The sequence below is a fragment of the Papio anubis genome, chromosome 4 (genome assembly GCF_008728515.1).
Source record: "Papio anubis isolate 15944 chromosome 4, Panubis1.0, whole genome shotgun sequence".
In the NCBI taxonomy this organism is placed as follows: domain Eukaryota; kingdom Metazoa; phylum Chordata; class Mammalia; order Primates; family Cercopithecidae; genus Papio; species Papio anubis.
In genome coordinates this window covers 105818052-105836577 of record NC_044979.1, presented here as the reverse complement: position 1 = coordinate 105836577, position 18526 = coordinate 105818052, and the positions used below count along the sequence as shown (strand labels likewise).

At 44.7% G+C, this 18526-nt stretch overlaps 1 long non-coding RNA gene across 1 annotated transcript; it reads left to right on the top strand.

The window, feature by feature from the left end:
• The first annotated feature begins 1507 nt into the window (after positions 1 to 1507).
• LOC103882900 lies at positions 1508 to 17135 on the top strand. The gene is made up of 3 exons (XR_644864.3): positions 1508 to 1857; positions 9862 to 10094; positions 16110 to 17135. It is a non-coding gene; the product is annotated as an uncharacterized LOC103882900 (long non-coding RNA).
• The last annotated feature ends 1391 nt before the right edge of the window (positions 17136 to 18526 follow it).

Sequence of the window (18526 nt, the reverse complement as noted above, 5' to 3'; positions counted from 1 at the left end):
TAAAGAAAAATGACAACTAAATGCAACTAAATGTAGAATCTTGAAATTGATCCTGGAATTGAAAAGAACATTAGTTGGACAGTTGGTGACATCTGAATAAGGTCTATAGAGTAGTTAATAGTATTATAAGAATGTTAATTTTCTGGTTTTCATTAATGTACTATGGTTATGTAAGATGTTGACATCTTGGGAAGTTGAGTGAAAGTTACACAGAAAATTGTCATACTACTTTTGCAACTTTTTCAAAGGCTAAAGTTACTTCTAAATGAAAATTTAAATTTTGTTAATTAAAAATCATAACACACCAAAATACTTTTAAAATGAAATGATACACTAACTTAGATTTGCTTTAAAATAATCCAGTAAAAAGGAGGAGGAAGTATATGAGGTTAGAGACAAAATTTAATGGGCCATGTGTTGATCATCGGTAAAGATGACTAATGAGTACATGGGTTCATTATATTATTCTTTCTATTTTGAACATGTTTGAGCTTTTCCCTTATAAAAATTAAATAAAAACAAGAAGATATTATTATTATTATATAAAATAAATAAATTGAATCACCAGCTTAAAATAGTTCCACAAACAATCTACTTGGTTTACTAGCCAAGTAAAGAAACATATAATCTTACAGAAATGATTTAAGAGTACAAAAGATATTACACACTCTATTCATTTTTATGAAATGAATATAAATCAGACACCAAAACCTGAAAAATAATGAGAAAGTAAATTACAGGCCAATCCCACTCATGAAATTATCAGTAGATGCAAAAATTCTGAACCAAGTTTAGAAAGGTAAGTCCAGCAATATTTTAAAACATTAATACATAATGATTAACTTGGGATCAATTCAAGAAATGCAAAGTTCATTTAACATTAGAAAAATCAATTAAGGTAATTCACATTAACAAATTAGAGGAAAAAATTTTATTATCATTTTAATAGATGCAGGAAAACACATTTATTAAGTTTCAACATTTACTCATGATTAAAACTCATAGTATTCCAGACTGAAGAAAACTAAAGTGATATGACAATCAAATGCAATACATGATGTTAGATTGGATCTTAGGATCAAGAGAAAATTACTATAAAGGACATTATTGGGGAAATTGACAAAAGTGGAAAACGGACTATAGATAATAGTATTATATCAGTGTTAAATTTCTTGACTACATTGTGGTTAGTAAAGAGAATATCCTTGTTCTTGGGAAATACATACTGAAGTATTTAGGGGCAAAGGAGCTCACGCCTGTAATCCCAGCACTTTGGGAGGCCAGGGTGGGCAGATCACCTGAGGTCAGGAGTTCGAGACCAGCCTGGCCAACACGGCAAAACCCTATCTCTACTAAAAATACAAAAATTAGCCAGGCAAGGTGGTACACACCTGTAATCCCAGCTACTCAGGAGGCTGAGGGAGGAGAATCACTTGAACCCGGGAGGCAGAGGTTGCAGCAAGCCAAGATAGCGCCATTGCACTCCAGCCTGGGCAACAAGAGTGAAAGTCCATCTCAAGAAAAAAAAAAAAAAATCTATTTTCAAAAAAGAAAGGTAAGAAACTACACTGCATCTGGCAGAAAGCAGAAGGCCCCTGAGAAGGATTAGGCCCTCTCATCCCAGCCTTGCCAGCTAAGCCTCATCCTCACTTCTGGCTGGCCAAGTCAGCTTCCGACAGGGTCAAGCTTACTTCCCGTGGGTTACGCCCACTTCCGCTAGGTCACGCCTCTTTCTGGAGAATCACCTCATTTCCGGAATACAGTATAGTGCTGGCTTCTCATGGATTAGGCTCACTTTTGGCAGATCAGGCCCACTGCCGGCAGATCAGGACCGCTTCCTGGCTTCCCAAGGGTGAGGTAGGCCTCAGGCTGCCCAGGCTTGGGTCTCTGTCACTTCCATGGCTAGAGGGGAGGGGTAAACTTGTGAGGTTTTGGATGTCTTCCACTGTGACCGGCGGAAGAGGTGAGGGAAAGACGAAGACTCGTATTCTTGTCCAGATTGCTGAGGTTGGGGGGAAGGGCCAGCCCAAAGCACCCCGATATTGTCTGCATTTGGCTAGAGCCGTTAGAGGAGGTGGTGGTAAGCGTTGTGGCTGGGCTTTTCAATTCTGGCTGGTACAGCTATTGCTGTTGTGCTACTGTACTGTGATTGTACAGCTACTGTGTCTACTAATGAGTACTGTCATGTAGGAACCCTATGTGCTGAACACCGCTGGAAGAAATTTAGAATTCTCATTTAATCCTCTCATCAACTTTAAGGGATGCAGGTGTTGTTAAAACCATTCTACAGGTCAAGAAATTGAGATGCAGAAAAGTCAGTTACTTTACCCAAAACCTCATAACTGGTTACATAGCAGAGCTGTTCTGAGCTTTTCTTTAAGCCTCTGGGGTCACACCTTGCAGCTGCTGTCATAAAATGGAGGAGTCATATATATTTTTTTTTCATCTGCAGAACTCCTCTCTCTCAGGAGGGAAACCAATTCCAAACCCAGCCTCATCAGGAGAGAAAAAAAATTTTTTTTTAATATCTGAGAGCACATATAAATAGTAATGGTACTTAGGAACCTGTACTGATAATCAAAGAAATTGCATATTCTGTGACCCAGCCATTGTACTAGGAATACATCCTGAGGAAGTCATCAGAGACATGAGTACACATTTGTTCACACAGATGCACACTGGAGCATTACTATGTAAATGAAAAAGTGAAAACCATCCTCAAGTCTAATAATAAAGGGCTGATTAATTTTACATGTGGCTTAAATACATATCCCTAGTATAATAATTGCTAAGATATACTGAGTGCTTACCATATGCCACTCATTAATTCAAGAGCTATCCATATATTAACTCATTTTGCCTATGTGATCGATTACAGTGTGATTATACAGGAATATTTAAGGCTTGAGAAAATGTTTACACTCTATCATAATGAAAAAAGTGTGTTACAAAACTATTTTTTAAAACTGTGTAGATGCAAAAAGTCAGTGTATTACAAAACTATTTTTTAAAACTGTGTAGATGCAAAAAGTCAGTGTATTACAAAACTATTTTTTAAAACTGTGTAGATGCAAAAAGTCATGTTTTTTAAAAACTAAAACATGAAATTGCTGTTTTTATTTTCTTTTTTGCCATTTGGAGAATTTTCTGGATTTTCCACACTAATAATCACTTATTACTTAAAAGAAAATGATTTCAAAATAAAAACATAGTCAGGGTATTAGGCCATGCCTGAGGGCCTGATGTCCAACTGAGTCCAGCTAGTGCTATGGCCACAGGGAGCCAGTGACCCCTGGGGCTGACCGTGAGAGCCTTTGGCAAGGTGAAGAGACCCAATTGGGACCCCTCTCTACCGTGGGCCCTGCCCACTGCCCTATTTGCTCAGAAGCTCTGCTGCTGTGAGGACCTGGCACCAGGGTCTGGGTCACCAGAGTGGGCTCCAGTCATTCTGGCCAGCACTAAAACCAGTCACAGAGGCTGATGCTTTCAGGACTAATCCAACTTTCAGAGGCATTCACTGTCTGGCTCCTCCTGACTTCTTGGCCCCAGTTTTCCACTCTCCACACCCCTTCACTTCAGAAAGACCATTTCCTCCTAACTTTCCCCATATCCGTGATGCATCCTTCTCCATATTTTTCCAAACTTTCTCATCCTGTACTCCAAAAATATCTTCTTTGTTGTTCCAAGCATATGGATGAGGCTGACAAAACTGGTGATAGCATTGATGGAACTGCCATAAACGCCAGTGTAATAGCAATAACTATAGTAAGAAAATAACCATTTATTGAGCACTTTCCTCATGCTGTTTAAATACATTGATCCCATTTAATCTGTATAGCTCATCTGTGGGCAGATACTAGTGTCCATCTTTACAGATAAAAGATCTAAGGATCAAAGAGGCGAAGTAAAATTTCCAAGGTCCCCTCATCAATAAATGGTGGAAACAGCCAGGTGCAGCAGCTCATGCCTGTAATCCCAGCACTTTGGGAGGCCAAAATGGGTGGATCACCTAAGGTCAGGAGTTCAAGACCAGCCTGGCCGACATGGCAAAACCCTGTCTCTACTAAAAATACAAAGATTAGCCGGGTGTGGTGGCATGTGCCTGTAGTCCCAGCTACTCAGGAGGCTGGGGCAGGAGAATTGCTTCAACCCGGGAGGCAGAGGTTGCAGTGAGCCAAGATCGTGCCACTGCACTCCAGCCTGGGTGACAAGAGCAAAACTCTGTCTCAAAAGGAAAAAAAAAAAGAAAAGGTGGAAACAAACTTCAAACCCAAGTCTGTGCAGCTCACAGTGCACTTTCACATTCATGACCTCCCCAGATCTGTGAGGATGGCTGTGCAGGTATGATCAGCCTTCATTCTAGCTGAGGACTCTGAGTCTGGTTGCTGGTAAATGGTAGCGGGAGAGGGAGTCTATTATAAGAATCCAGGTCTCTGGAATTCGAAGATGCAGAAGACATTTATTATGCTCACAGACTTATCATGGCTGTCTTAATGTGAATTCAGGCCAATCCGGGATTCAGAATTTTATCTATTCCCTTAAGTACAATTGTGAATTCATCAGTGCCCAGGAAAGGCACTGATGGAAAACGTCACACTGTGAATGGAATGTCAGATATGTGTATATATGTGTGCGATATATGCAAATATCTAAAACAGTCTCATGAAGAAGCATCTGCCAACAAGCTGGGCATAAAGAAATTTAAGATTAAATGTAAGGCTGAATATACAGTTTTGCTTCTTTTTCTAAAAATACAAACAAGTAAAATCCACTCAGGTTCGATGAATGGGGAATAGAAGTCTCCCCGTTGTAAAGGTGTGACCTTTGACCCCAATTATAGGGAACTTAAACTACATCCCTGAGGAGTCCTGTGTTCTAGAGTGGATGTGATGATAAGCCAGTGAAGAGTGATTATTCATAAGTCTGAATGGCTTGTCTTCCCATGCTGCAGTTCTGGACCATGGCTGATCTACTTTCTTACAAAACACTCACGAGCCATGAATTCATTGTGCTGGACTCCCAACGCAGGCCCAGCCCTGTGGTTCACCTCTTCCCTACATGTCTGGACAAATATATTTGGTTCATTGTTTATATAGACTTGGCAACTTCCTGTCAATGTCTCAGGAGAAGCATAAAGCAGACCAGAAGTGGAATGAGTTTGTTTGTTTGTTTGTTTTTGAGACAGAGTCTCACTCTGTTGCCCAGGCTGGAGTGCGATCTCGGCTCACTGCAACCTCCGCCTTCTGGGTTCAAGTGATTCTCCTGCCTCAGCCTCCCAAATAGCTGGGATTACAGGAGCATGCTACCATGCCCAGCTAATTGTTGTATTTTTAGTAGAGATGGGGTTTCATCATATTGGCCAGGTTGGTCTTGAACTCCTGACCTCAAGTGATCCACCCACCTTGGCCTCCCAAAGTGGTACGATTACAGGCGTGAGCCACCAACTGTAGCACAATTTGAAGTCAGGTAGTGTGATGCCTCCAGGTTTGTTCTTTCTGCTTAGTATTGCTTTGGCTATGTGGGCTCTTTTTTGGTGCCATATGCATTTTAGGATTTTTTTTTTTCTAGTTCTGTGAATAATGATGATGGCATTTTGATGAAATTGCATTAATCTGTAGATTGCTTTGGGCAGTATGGTCATTTTCACAATGTTGATTCTTCCCATCATGAGCATGGAATGTGTTTCCCTTTGTTTATGTCATCTATGATTTCTTTCAGCAGTGTTTTTTAGTTTTCCTCATAGAGATCTTTTACCTCCTTGGAACTGAACTACAGTTTTAAATGCATTTTTTAAGTTTGATAGTTAAGAAAATAGTGTTGTGAATTATTTTAAAGTAATGACTCTTCTCCAAAGTAATTAGCACCTAAATTTTTTATAACAGTTTTATTGAGATATCACATACTTTACAATTCATCAATTTTAAGTGTGCAATTCAATGGTTTTTAGTATATTTACAGAATTGTGTGACCGTCACAATTAATTTTAGTAAATTTTTATAATCCCCCAAAGAAACTTTGCATTCTTTAGCTATCACTCCCCAATCTCCTCACCCTACCTCCCAGTCCTAGGCAACCACTAATCTTCTTTCCATCTTCATAGATTTGTCTGTTCTGGACATTTCCTATATATGGAATCCTAGAATATGTGGTCTTTTGTGACTGGCTTCTTTCATTTTGCATCATGTTTTTAACTGCCATCCATGTTGTGGCATGTATTAGTGCTTCATTCCTTTTTATGGCAAATAAGATGCCATTGTATTGACATACTACCTTTTGTTTAGCCATCAGTTGATGGACACTAGGTTCTTTCCACCTTTAGGCTATTATGAATAATGCAGATATAAACATTCATAGGCAAGTTTATGTGTAAACACATGCTTTCAGTTCTCTTGGGTATACACTTAGGAATGTGTTAAAATAGTTAATTGGGAGGCTATTAGGTTGAGACAGCTCCAGCACATTGGGTTTCTATGTAAGGAAACCAAAACCCAATTCAATGTAAACAGTAAATGAAACTAAAGCTTAACCAATCAGAAGCCACCAACTAACCTCTAACTAAGGACTTTCCACCTTAACCAATCAAATATTTTCATGGTCTTGCTTCCACAAACACCTTATAAAAGTTTCCTCTTGCGCGCAGTCACTGAACTGCTTGTGGTCTGGTACTGCTGAATTCATGAATCACTGAATGCTCGAATAAACTCATTAAAATTTTCATGTGCCTCAGTATTTATTTATTTATTTAGACAGGGTTTCACTCAGTCACCCAAGATGGAGTACAGTGGCATGATCTCAGCTCACTGCAGCCTCTGCCTCCCAGGCTCAAGCAATACTCCCACCTCAGCCTCCTGGGTGGGAGGAGTACCTGGTACCACAGGTGCGTGCCACCATGTCTGGTTAATTTTTGTATTTTTGTAGAGACAGGGTTTCGCCATGTCACCCAGACTAGTCTCAAACTCCTGAGCTCAAGCAATGCCTTAGCCTCCCAAAGTACCGGGATTACAGGCATGAGCCACTGCGCCCCGGCCCTCAGTTTATTTTTAACAAGTGGAATTGCCGGGTCAAATGATAACCCTGCGTTTACGTTTTTTTTTTTTGAGACAGAGTCTCGCTCTGTCGCCCAGGCTGGAGTGCAGTGGCCGGATCTCAGCTCACTGCAAGCTCCGCCTCCCGGGTTCACGCCATTCTCCTGCCTCAGCCTCCCGTTTACGTTTTGAAGGAACTACCAGACTGTATTCCAGAGTAGATCCACCATTCTACATTCCCACCAGCAGCGTGTGGAACTTCTGCTTCCTGCACATTCTCACTAACACTTGTTACCTGCTTTTTTGATGAAAGCCATCATAGTGGATGATATGGTTTGGCTGTGTCCCCACCCACATCTCATCTTGAATTTTCATGTGTTGTGGGAGGGACCTGGTGGGAGATAATTTAATCACAGGGGGCAGGTCTTTCCCATGCTGTTCTCGTGATAGCGAATAAGTCTCACAAGATCTGATGGTATTATAAGGGAGAGTTTCCCTGCCCAATCTCTCTCTTTGCCTGCCACCATCCACCTAAGATGTGACTTGCTCCTCCTTGCCTTCTTCCATGATTGTGAGGCCTCCCCAGTCATGTGGACTGTAAGTCATTAAAGCTCTTTCTTTTGTAAATTGTCCAGTCTCAGGTATGTCTTTATCAACAGCATGAAAATGGACTAATACAGTGGATGTAAAATAGTATCTCATTGTGGTTTTGAGTTGCATTTCTTTGACAGTTGTGTTGAACCTCTTTTCATGTGGTTAATATTTGGACAAATGTCTATTGAGATTCTTTTCCCACTTTTTAATTGGGTTATTTGTCTTATTGTTGAGTTTTAAGAGTTCTATCTATTCTAGAATACAAGTCCCTTAACAAATATATGATTTGCAAACATTTTCTTCCATTGTGTGTGTTGTCTTTTCGCTTTCTGGATAGTGTCCTCTGTAGCACAGAATTTTAAATTTTGATGAATTTCTATTTATTTTTTTCTTTTGTTGTTCATACTTTTGGTGTCATATCTCACAAACCATTGCCAAATTCAAGGTAATGAAGATTCACCCCTGTGTTTTCTTCTAAGAGTTTTTTATGTCTCAAATTTAGGTCTTTGATCCATTTTTAGTAAATTAGGAGTCCAAGTTCATTCTTTTGCATGTGGATATCTAGTCCCAGCACCATTTGTTGAAAAGACTCCTCTTTCTCTATTTGAATTATTTTGGCACTTTTGTTGGACATCAGTTGACTGTAAATGTAAGAATTTCTGGATGTTTGGTTCTATTCTACTGATCTATATGTCTATCTTAATGCCAGTACCACACTGTCTTGATTACTGTAGATTTATAGGTTTTGAAATCAGAAGTTTGAGTCCTCCAATTTTGTTCTTCTTTTTCTGTATCATTTTGGCTATTCTAGGTCTTTTGAGTTTCTATGTGAATATTAGAATTAATTTGCCCATTTTTGCAAAGAAGCCAGCTGGGGGACAGGGCGTAGTGGCGTGTGCTGACAGGGATTCTGTTAAATCTGTAGATCAGTTTGGGGAGTATTGCCATCTGACAATATTTGGTCTTCTGATCCATGAACATGAGATATCTGTCCATTTTTTTACATTGTCTAACATTTTTCAACAGTGTTTTATAGTTTATAGAGTATAAGTTTTGTACTTCTTTTATTAAATTCCTAAATATTTTACTCTTTTTTATTATATTAATAAATGGAATTGTTTTGTTAATTTCATTTTTGGATTGTTCATTGCCAGTATATAGAAATACAATTGATTTGGCTGGGCACAGTGGCTCATGCCTGTAATCCCAATACTTTGGGGGACCAAGGTGGGTAGATCACCTGAGGTAAGGAGTTCAAGACCAGCCTGACCAACATGGTGAAACCCTGTCTCTACTAAAAATACAAAAATTAGCCAAGTGTGGTGGCAGGCACCTGTAGTCCCAGCTACACAGGAGGCTGAGACAGGAGAATCACTTGAACCTGGGAGGTGGAGATTGCAGTGAGCTGAGATCGTGCCACTGCACTCTAGCCTGGGCGACAGCGAGAATTCGTCTCAAAAATAAAAATAAAAATAAATACAATTGATTTGTATATAAGTTGTCATTGTATACTGCAATTTTGCTGAACTTGGTTATTAGTTCTAATAGTTTTTTCATGGATTCCTTAGGATTTTCTATATATAAGATCATATCATCTGCAAATAAAGTTTTTCTTCATCTTTTACAATCTGGATGCCTTTTATTTCATTTTCGTATACCCTAAAACTTAAAAAATAAATCTTAATGTTCATTTTTTGTTTGCTTAAAGCAAAGTTCAGTACCAATTATATCTCAATAAAGCGGTTTTAAGGAAACATTTTAACTTCCCTTAAAACCATCACAGTTGTGTGTGGGGGAAGGTGGGAGGGAAGCTGTTAATATGTTGGCCCATTTCCTTCTAAGTTTTTTTCTAGGTATATTTGGACGCTTAGCCATAAATATAACTGGACTCATATTGTATAGATATTTTAGTCCTGTTCTCAGGAACTCAATGCACAGTCAAGCCGTTCTCAGGATTAAGAGGCTTTATGAACATTAAAAACAAAATCTTAGCCCCGTCAAATGACAGTGTCCTGGAACAGGAGGCGGTGGAGAGGCTGAGTGCAGCTGCACACAGAGCACCCCTACTCCTGTGGGGTGGGGGGGCTGTCCCATGGCCTCGCGCACAGCACAGCACCCAAGTCCCTGCATCTCTCTCATGGGAGAAAATGAAGGTCACACAGACCGCCTGGATTTCTTGGGCTCTTTTAAATGTCTAAATACCTCTAAATGTCTGGTTTTTCTGCTAGTCTTTAATCCTTAGATAAGGGTTCAGAGACTGTGCTTCCAAGATGACTTTGGGACCAGGGTGTGTGAGGACGTGGGAAGGCGTGGCCCCTGCACGAGGCCTGGCTGGGAAACACCGCTGTGATCACATCCCTCATCACTGACTGCTGACCACCTGGCAGTTTTCCAGGACCAAGCCTCCTGCGCTGTGTGATTCTGGGAACATCTCCTCTGGCTCACAAGGTCTGAAAAGCAAACCAGTCAGCTATGGTATGGAAAACAGTTTTTACTGCCAGAATTCTTCCCAGCAGGTTCTTATGCGACTTGTTTGTGCTTCTGCTTGGCCCTAATCAGTTCATGTTCTGGGCAAAGGCACTCACTAAAGATTGTTTCAGCAGACGTAACATTTACATTTTCCAGTGTCAATAAGAAGGCTTCAAAAGTAGGATTTTTCATAGGGGCAAAATATTACATTGTCTGATTAGATCATAATAGATTTAACCAGTTCCTCCAAAAAGAGACTGGAATCTCTTTGATGACCACAAGCACTGAGTTCTTAATGTACTTCCTTGGATAAGGCTGTGTGTCACCAGCAATGGTGGCCAGCACTAAAGCTATCCCCCATCTTTCCAACAAGGACAATTCACAGGCAAGCTCCATCACTTAAAGACATGGCAGGGCTGCCCAGGGTGAGGTCTGGCCCTCAATTCTGGTTCTTCTGTAGAATCCACAAAGCCTGATAGTGTTTGGCCACAGAAAAAGAGAAGTTTCCCCAGTGGGACATGTTAGGGTTGAACACTTCAAAGAGAACAATTTACTTCTAATATCAATTCTGAAGGAAAGCAGTAAGGAATTCCTGTCAGACCTAGGCTGCTTGTATTTACAGGAATCTACGCGCTTGCCAGGCGACCCACACAAATCCCTCCAGGTGCCAGGGTGTGAGTCAACACTGGTAACTCAACATGGACAGAAGGGCAGACACAGGCCTGGAAATCCTTCCGTGTGCCTAACGAGTTCCCCGCAGCCTCATGGCATTGCTTGTAGGTTTCATGGCATCTGGGCAGACCCTCTGGGGCTTCTACCTACCATTTTTGCCTGGCTCTCACCTCTGTGGGCCACCTCTGCAGAGAACTGTGCTTGTCATCCTCCCAGCTTCAGGACACTATCATCACTGACAGGGCATGTGACACCTCTTCTGGCTTTTTTTTTTTTTTTGCTTATGATTCCTTTAGCTCCCATACCCATCTCCTCACCAGTATGTTTGAGATGTATCCCTAGATGTGGGTGTCCTCACAGCTGCCTGGTGTCACTGTGTGTATATTTGCATTTTACTCGGCTTTAGTCCTGGCTCATTCTACTTCTTTCTTGTTGCTGTTGCTTCTGCTGCTGCTGCTGCTGTGTGTGTGTGTGTGTGTGTGTGTGTTTTTGTGTGTGTGTGTGTGTAGTTTGTGACTCCTCAGGCCTCTGCCCATTTGATATCAAGAACATCAAAACCACAATATGAAAATCACTTGAGCAGTTATGTCTGGTGCTGACTTGCTGAGATCCCAAGACCTAGGCCAGTGTTATCCATGTTCTCCCCAAGGGGCTAGTCATGTCAAATGTGTTGTCCTCTGGTTTATTTTGAACTGATTCCTTCTCCTACCCACTAAGACTGGCATGTATTTAAAATCAGGCACGTGAGGACTCCTCCTATGGATTCCACAAGAACCTTGGGTGGGGGCTGGGGTTACATGGCCCTGAAAAGTTTCTCCAGGGGTCCAGATCTGGGGTCCCAGGTCAGGGCCGCTCCCCACATCTGGCAGGAAAGTTGCACACCACCTGGGCAGTGCTGCAGCCTCATCCACAGCACACACTCCTGGGCCTCCCCTCTGCATCTGGCAGGGCAGTGCCAAGGAGGAGGGCTCTAGGCCACCCCCGCCCTCCCCACTGGGCCTGCGCAGGCCCTACAGTACGCAACAGCCGTCCTCTCCTCAGAGGTCCTGCGGAGGGGAAGGCTAGTTCTCTCCAGTCCTCAAGAGACACATGACAGCCTCAGGCCGCCGCCCCTTTTCAAGTCTCCACAACACAACACGTCCATTCTGCCTCTTTTTGCCATGACAGGGCGTCAGCCTTAAAACCACAAGGCCATCTTCATTCCTACTTTGGGCTATAAGTGGGGCTGGAACAGGGGTCAAGACCTTGAACAGGAAAGTCTGGCTCTTTTCCTGGAAGGAAAATACCTTTCATTTTTCCCTAATAAACCACAAACCCACTCTTCTGCCCCCACCCAACAAGGATGACCAGAAGCACTTAAACAAAAACCCCTGAACTAAACAACCAAAATTTCACAGTCACTCACCCAGCAACCTGCCACACTAACATTTATTGAGCTTATACTGCATCCTACATGCTCTGCTAGGCACTTGGTAGATATAATCTCATTTTATCTTCACCAAAATGCCATGAGGTAGAGACAATCGTCTGCGTTCTCCAAATAAGAAATTTGACTGTTAAAAACACAAGTTAGGGAACTTTCTCAGGATCGAGTGAGAACTGGCACCTACCTGATGCACATGGTTGAGATTCATATAAATTATCTGGGCAGAAGAGACATTTAGAATCTGATGCCCTATTAGAAAGTCACGTCTACCTGCAAAGTCTTCCTCTCAGTAAGCGAGTGTGGCCTCACTGGATTATTCCAGCACGCACTGCCTGCCCCTCCCAGGGGATGTGCTCAAAACCTGGTTCTGGGAATTCACCCTGTGGTTGTCTTGTCCTGTGCTGGCCTCACTGCCTTCCTCAGATTGGGCAGACCCAAGCTCTTTCAGAAAATGTTGTCAGGTTTTAGAAAAAGACAGAAATTCATATCCTTCTTCTCCCTCCTTTCACTTTGAGGGGATAGTTGCTTTTTAGCCATAGAACCTTCTAGTAAAGGGAAAGCCTTAGCAGTGGATATCCAGCAGTGGATAGCCACAGACTGTCTCCCACCCCCGTACCTGAGAGGCTCCCAGGCGCTGCTGAGGCCCCCTGCAGGCCAGGTTTGATGACTTTGACTCTCTGCAGGTTTCACTTCTTTTGAGGCCAAACTAGCTAGTGACTGTTCCGGGCCATAGAAGCCAGAGCATCACGCATCTGCTGCATGTTTCCATCTATGGAAAATTAATTCTAAAAAACAGACTTTTTTTTAAAATATATATTAAGACCAAGTCTCGCTCTATTGCCCAGGCTGGAATGCAGTGGTGCAGTCCTGGGTCACTGCAACCTCTGCCTCCTGGGTTCAAGCGATTCTCGTGCCTCAGCCTCCTAAGTAGCTGGGATTACAGGTGCGTGCCACCACACCAGGCTAATTTTTGTATTTTTAGTAGAGACAGGGTTTCACCATGTTGGCAAGGTTGGTCTCAAACTCCTGACCTCAAGTGATCCTCCCGCCTTGGCCTCCCAAAGTGCTGGGATTACGGGCCTGAGCCACCCCGCCTGGCCTGAAAAAAAACAAAAAACAAAAAACGGACTCTTTATGAATCCATTTGTAAAGGCATAACAGCGGTACATTTCTTTGCCACAGGGATGCCAATGACTGGGCCAGCCACCTTGAACATGGGAAAAGTGTTTCACATCAATGGCACGAGAGATCTTTGAGCAGTAGGTGGGGAAGACACCGTTTCAGTCTGACGAGTAAAGAAACTGTGGCAAAGAGAGGAGGGAGAACTTGCTTCTCATCAGAGCTGGAGAGCAGAACCTGGTCTCATGATTTTTTTCCCCTGATGAGGTTTTTCCACCTGGTACTGCAAAGACCTGCACCAAGTTCATGACGGTCAAAACGTCTTTTACTTCTTAAAATCCAAAAACGTTGATCTAGCCCCAGGAGTTTACTGCCTCTGAAGCTGCTGAAGCCAGGGTTCCCCTGTGGGAAGGGCCTGATGCTGGGGCTGCACTGCCCCCTGGTGCCCACTGGAAGTTATGTCTCCAGCTCTCCCACCGGATAGAGGAGTCAGGGCCCATACTTGCTTCTTCCGCCTCATCTTCCTCACATACACACTCCTCTAAATGGACAGAAGGGGACAGGGCACAGGGAGGGGCCTCACAGGCCTCCACTCACACCCCCATTCCCATAACCAGAAAGTTTTGACATATTTTTATTAATTAATTTATATTTTTGGAGAGATAGGGTCTTGCCCAGGCTGGACTTGAATTGCTGGGCTCAAGCCATCCACCTGCCCCAGCCTCCGGAATAGCTGGGATCAACAGGCTCTCCATGTGGTCAAAATAAGCATGGTGAACCCAGTGTGTGCAGTCACAACCCATGGAGGTCCTTCCATGAGTGTCTGTCAAACCCAAGCTGACACTGCCTTTCTCCAGAGAGGTCCCACATCCACCAAGGACATGATGAGGTCGCTGGACTCTTAATCCAGCGCTTAATCCAGTGCTGGACTCTTAATCCAGTGCTCCATTTCCACTGGCCAGGCTGATGCTCTGAGGACAGGCCTGTATCTTCCCCCCTCTGCAGCCATCAGGGCGTTGATGCTGTCTGTTGTCCTTGACCACTACCCAAAATGGGACCCCCTAGGGTGACCTGTCATCCCCTGTGCTGACGACAGCCCTAGCTTCTCCCTGGCCCAGGCCCACCCCTCCCCAGCATTCCCATCCGTGCCCTGCACTCTGCCCCACACCCCATCCCACAGTCAGCAAACTCGAGACTGAAGCGCTCTCCCACCTTCTCCTCTCTCTGGCTTTTCTCAGGCCCTGGCCTCCCTGTGATGTTCAGGCCCTGGTGAGAGTAAGTGAGAAGCTGGAGAAGGGACTGACCCCCATGCAGGCTGGCCAGGGCCAGAACAACATGCACAGCAGCTGTCAGCCCTGCAAGAAGAGTGCAGCCACCACCCACCTATCCAATTCAAAAGAAAAATCAGCTTAAACTCTACACAGATGCAATGAAGGTCAACAAATCCTGGTTTCCCATAAGTGATTTGATGTCTTTTTCTAAAACAGTATCAAACTTCAAGCTTTTTGCCTCCCAAAGCTTTGGCAACCTAAGCGGCATTTGATGTGCCTGTTGGGCAATGCACACAGCTGGTGAGCGCAGAGGTGAGGCCAAGCGTGGGGATCCGGGGCCTGGTGCCCTGAGTTGAGGACAGGAGTGGGTGAGGGCCAGTGGTGGGAGAGGAGAGTGAGCTTGTGATTTCAGAGGGAAGGGGCACAGGGAGGGGCTGCAGTGAAGCAGGGGAAGTCCCTGGAGATGAGGGAACCGTGTTGGCCTGACTCCTGCCCCCCACCTGCTAAGGAGGAGAGAGGGGTCTCTGGGAAGCTACCAGAGTTTCCCTCTTGTTGTGCTGACCTGGGCGGGGAACAGGCAGGATGGGGTTCTAGAACAGTCCTTGTCACTCCCTGGCTTTGGGAAGCTTGGGACCAGCACCCCAAGGCCCAGACCAGGCCCAGGCCAAAGAAAGCACAGGGAGAAGAATGAGGAAGTTGATGAGTAACCTGCAGTGTTCCCAGGGATGTGAGGGGGTGTGAGGGTGCAGCCCCTCCAGGCCCAGGTGCCTGCTGGCTGCTCAGAGGGACGCTGTGCCTCACTGGTCCTGGTGGGTTTGCAATGGGCTCAAATCCTGTGCCTTCCATTTGCACGACTCCAGTTAAGTCATTCAACTGCCCCTGGCCTAAGAGAGGTGAATGGGAGGTAGAGGAGTAAACGTAATGGGTTTTCACTATTTTTTAAATTATGGAAAACTATATATCATATAAAATTTGCCATGTAACCAATGTTTAACTTACAATTCAGTAGCAAGCATGACATCTCCCTAAACAGAAACTCTGTACCTATTAAGAAATAACTTTCTATTTTCATCTCCCTCCAGCCCGGGGTAAGCCGTAACCTACTTTCTGTGCCTGTGAATGTGCCTATTCTAGATATTTCATTGTGAACTCATGCAGTATTTGTCCTTTCGTGTCTGGCTTCTTTCACTTTTAGCGTGAGTTTTTCCCAGTGCACCCACCTGGGAGCACGCATCAGACTCTCACATTTTTTAAGGCTAAAGAGCATTGCATGGCAGGGAATACCCACATTTTGCTTACCGTTCAGCCTGTTAACGGGAGTTTGCTTGCGGCCCCGGGAAACAGTGCGGCACTGCCCCCACTATTCACGGGGTCCCTGCCTTCCTCTCCCGGGACTGCGGGCCACAGGGAGAGATTCTACGTTTAACCCCCGGGGAAGCACACTCTGTGGACGCTTTCTTCATGCTGAGCTGTAACGTTCTGTTTCAGGAGTCTGCTTCTTTTGTAACATTCTTAAAACTCTTCCCTAAATAGAGAAAAAGACTAGACGGCCCTGAAGTATTTCTGAAACAAAATAAAATTTGACTGCTGAATGGCATGAGTCGCAGGGTCGCGCTCCAGAAGCCCCTGAGGGAGCCCACACCCCGCGACCCGCGAGGAGGTGCTGCCACCTTCTGTGGCAACAGCCTCGGCCGCCGCTGACCCTCGGAGGGTGACCCCGTGGGTTCCAGCCTCCGGCGACCCTAAGACACTGGAGGTTCCTCGGAGAAGGGACCCACAGGCGCGGGGCGAGGGAGCGGCTACGCACACGGGGAGCCCCGGGCCCTGCAGAGCGGCGGCCGCCAGAGGGTGAGAAGGAGCCCGCGCCGATAGCAGCCAGGCCTGGGCGCGCCGCCTCCGTCTCCGGAATCCTGGGGTCCACCCGGAGGTGGCCAGTGCAAGTCTCAGCGGGGACGGGTAACACTTAGAGCCCAGCGCCGCTTTGGACGTGGGGACAGAAGACTGAAGGTTTGGGTCTTTAATGGGCCCTCAGAAGGGAACACTGATTTTGAACACACCGGATTTTCTGCAGATGTGACCCTGTGCCAAGAAGGGTCCCTCTCAGAATGCTTCGTGCCTGTTTCTCTGAGGTCGCGCGGTCCTGCAGGGCAGGAGCATCGTGCCCGCGCGTGTCTGGTGCAGGGTGGGCACCTGCACCCATGCCCTCAATGACCTGGAGCTCAGGGAAGGAGGGAGGGATGGAAAAGAATAAGGCTGTCCCACAGAAGAGGGAGAAGTGAACTGGGAGCCTGAACCCTAAAGAAGTGTCAATTCTGCTGCTGATTTCATCCAATCAACCCACAGCATCCATTGGCACCAAAGGGGCCCACACCCAGGGACACCGAGGTGACCCCCCTTTGAATTCATTTGAAGGAACATGCAAGCACAACAGCCTGAATTGGGGCCTTTGAACTTAATGCAAAATGCAAAGTATATAAATATGAATTACATACTTAAAGATAAGGTAGTTAAGAGCTCTATACATGTTTTTAAGTCTTATTAAAAGTTCACTAAATTTCATCACATTTTGATCATTGTTTACTGTTATTACAGGAGAGTTTCTAGGAAATACACACAAATATTTAGTATAAAGGGCATCAAGGCTTCAAATGACTCAAAAATAGTTCAGACCAAAAAGTGTTTTAGCAACCTTTTTGTAAATTGTCTGAAAGTATGCCAAAATATGAAGTCAAAAGTCCGGGGAAGGGGCATTTGGCAATCTGTTGGGGGTACCAGCAGGAAGGCAGCACTGGGATGAGGGGGAGCACGTGCTGGGATGTAGGGTTTGTATGCATGACCCATGGAGTAGGAGCCAGTGTAAACCTACATCTAGGTTGGGCAGCAAGGAGGGGTGGAAAGAGCTGGAGTCTCATGATGGCCTGCCTGCGTGTGGGGAAGAGGAGTATGGGATGACAGCAACATACCCAAAGCCCCAGGATGGCCCACCTGTTATGCCTGGAGCTGGTGCACGAGTTATGGGTGAGTCTGATTCAAAGGCCCAGATGTGCTGCAGAACTGGCACCTCATTTATCTAGTCCCTAGGAGGAAGGCAGATTTGCAGGCTATCAGAGGTGCTGTGTGGCTCACAGTGGTTCTCAGTGACCACATCTGTAGCACTCTCCTTACTGGGACTGTCAAAGTTCTTTCCTGAGACTTTCCAAACTCTAAGGCAGAGGGAGAGATCCCATCTCCTTCTCTCGTCAAGAGACTATAAGGGATGTAAGGTGGCTTTTAGAGAGATCTGGTCTGAGTGGGGAAGAGGCAGGGGAATAAAACATCCTGCATGATGCATCCTGGAAATCTATACAGAGGCTTATGAACCTAAAAATGATGTATTTGCTGGCTTTGTTCATGTTGGTACAGAAGCCTACAGAAACACTTGCATATTTAGGCAAGATGTATATAGAAATATTAACGTTAGCATTATTTGTAAAAATGAACAGATGCCTATTACCCAGAAAATGCATAAAATACTGTGGCAGCTGCCTTCTAGTACGCCCGCTCTTGTACAGCCCCTTCACGTATTGAACAGGACGAAGCTGCAATAGCAATAGCATATTGGGAAATTATGTGTGTGACTCTCAGAGCTGGGTCATAAAAGCCATGTGGCTTATGCCTTGCTCTCTCTTGGACTACTTGCTCTGGGAGGAAGCCAGCCACCATGTCACAAGGTCACTCAAGCAGCCCTGTGGAGAGGTCCATGTGGCAAGGGGCTTAACATCAACTTGCCAGTGATTTCAGTGAGTCATCGTGGAAGCAGATCCTCCACTCCCACTGAAGCCCACAGTTGACTGTAGCCTCAGCCAACATCTTTACTGCAAGGCACCCTGCCAGACCACCCAGCTAAACCACTTAATTCCTAACCTGCAGAAACTAAGATAACGAATGTTACTATTACAGATTGTTGTGGT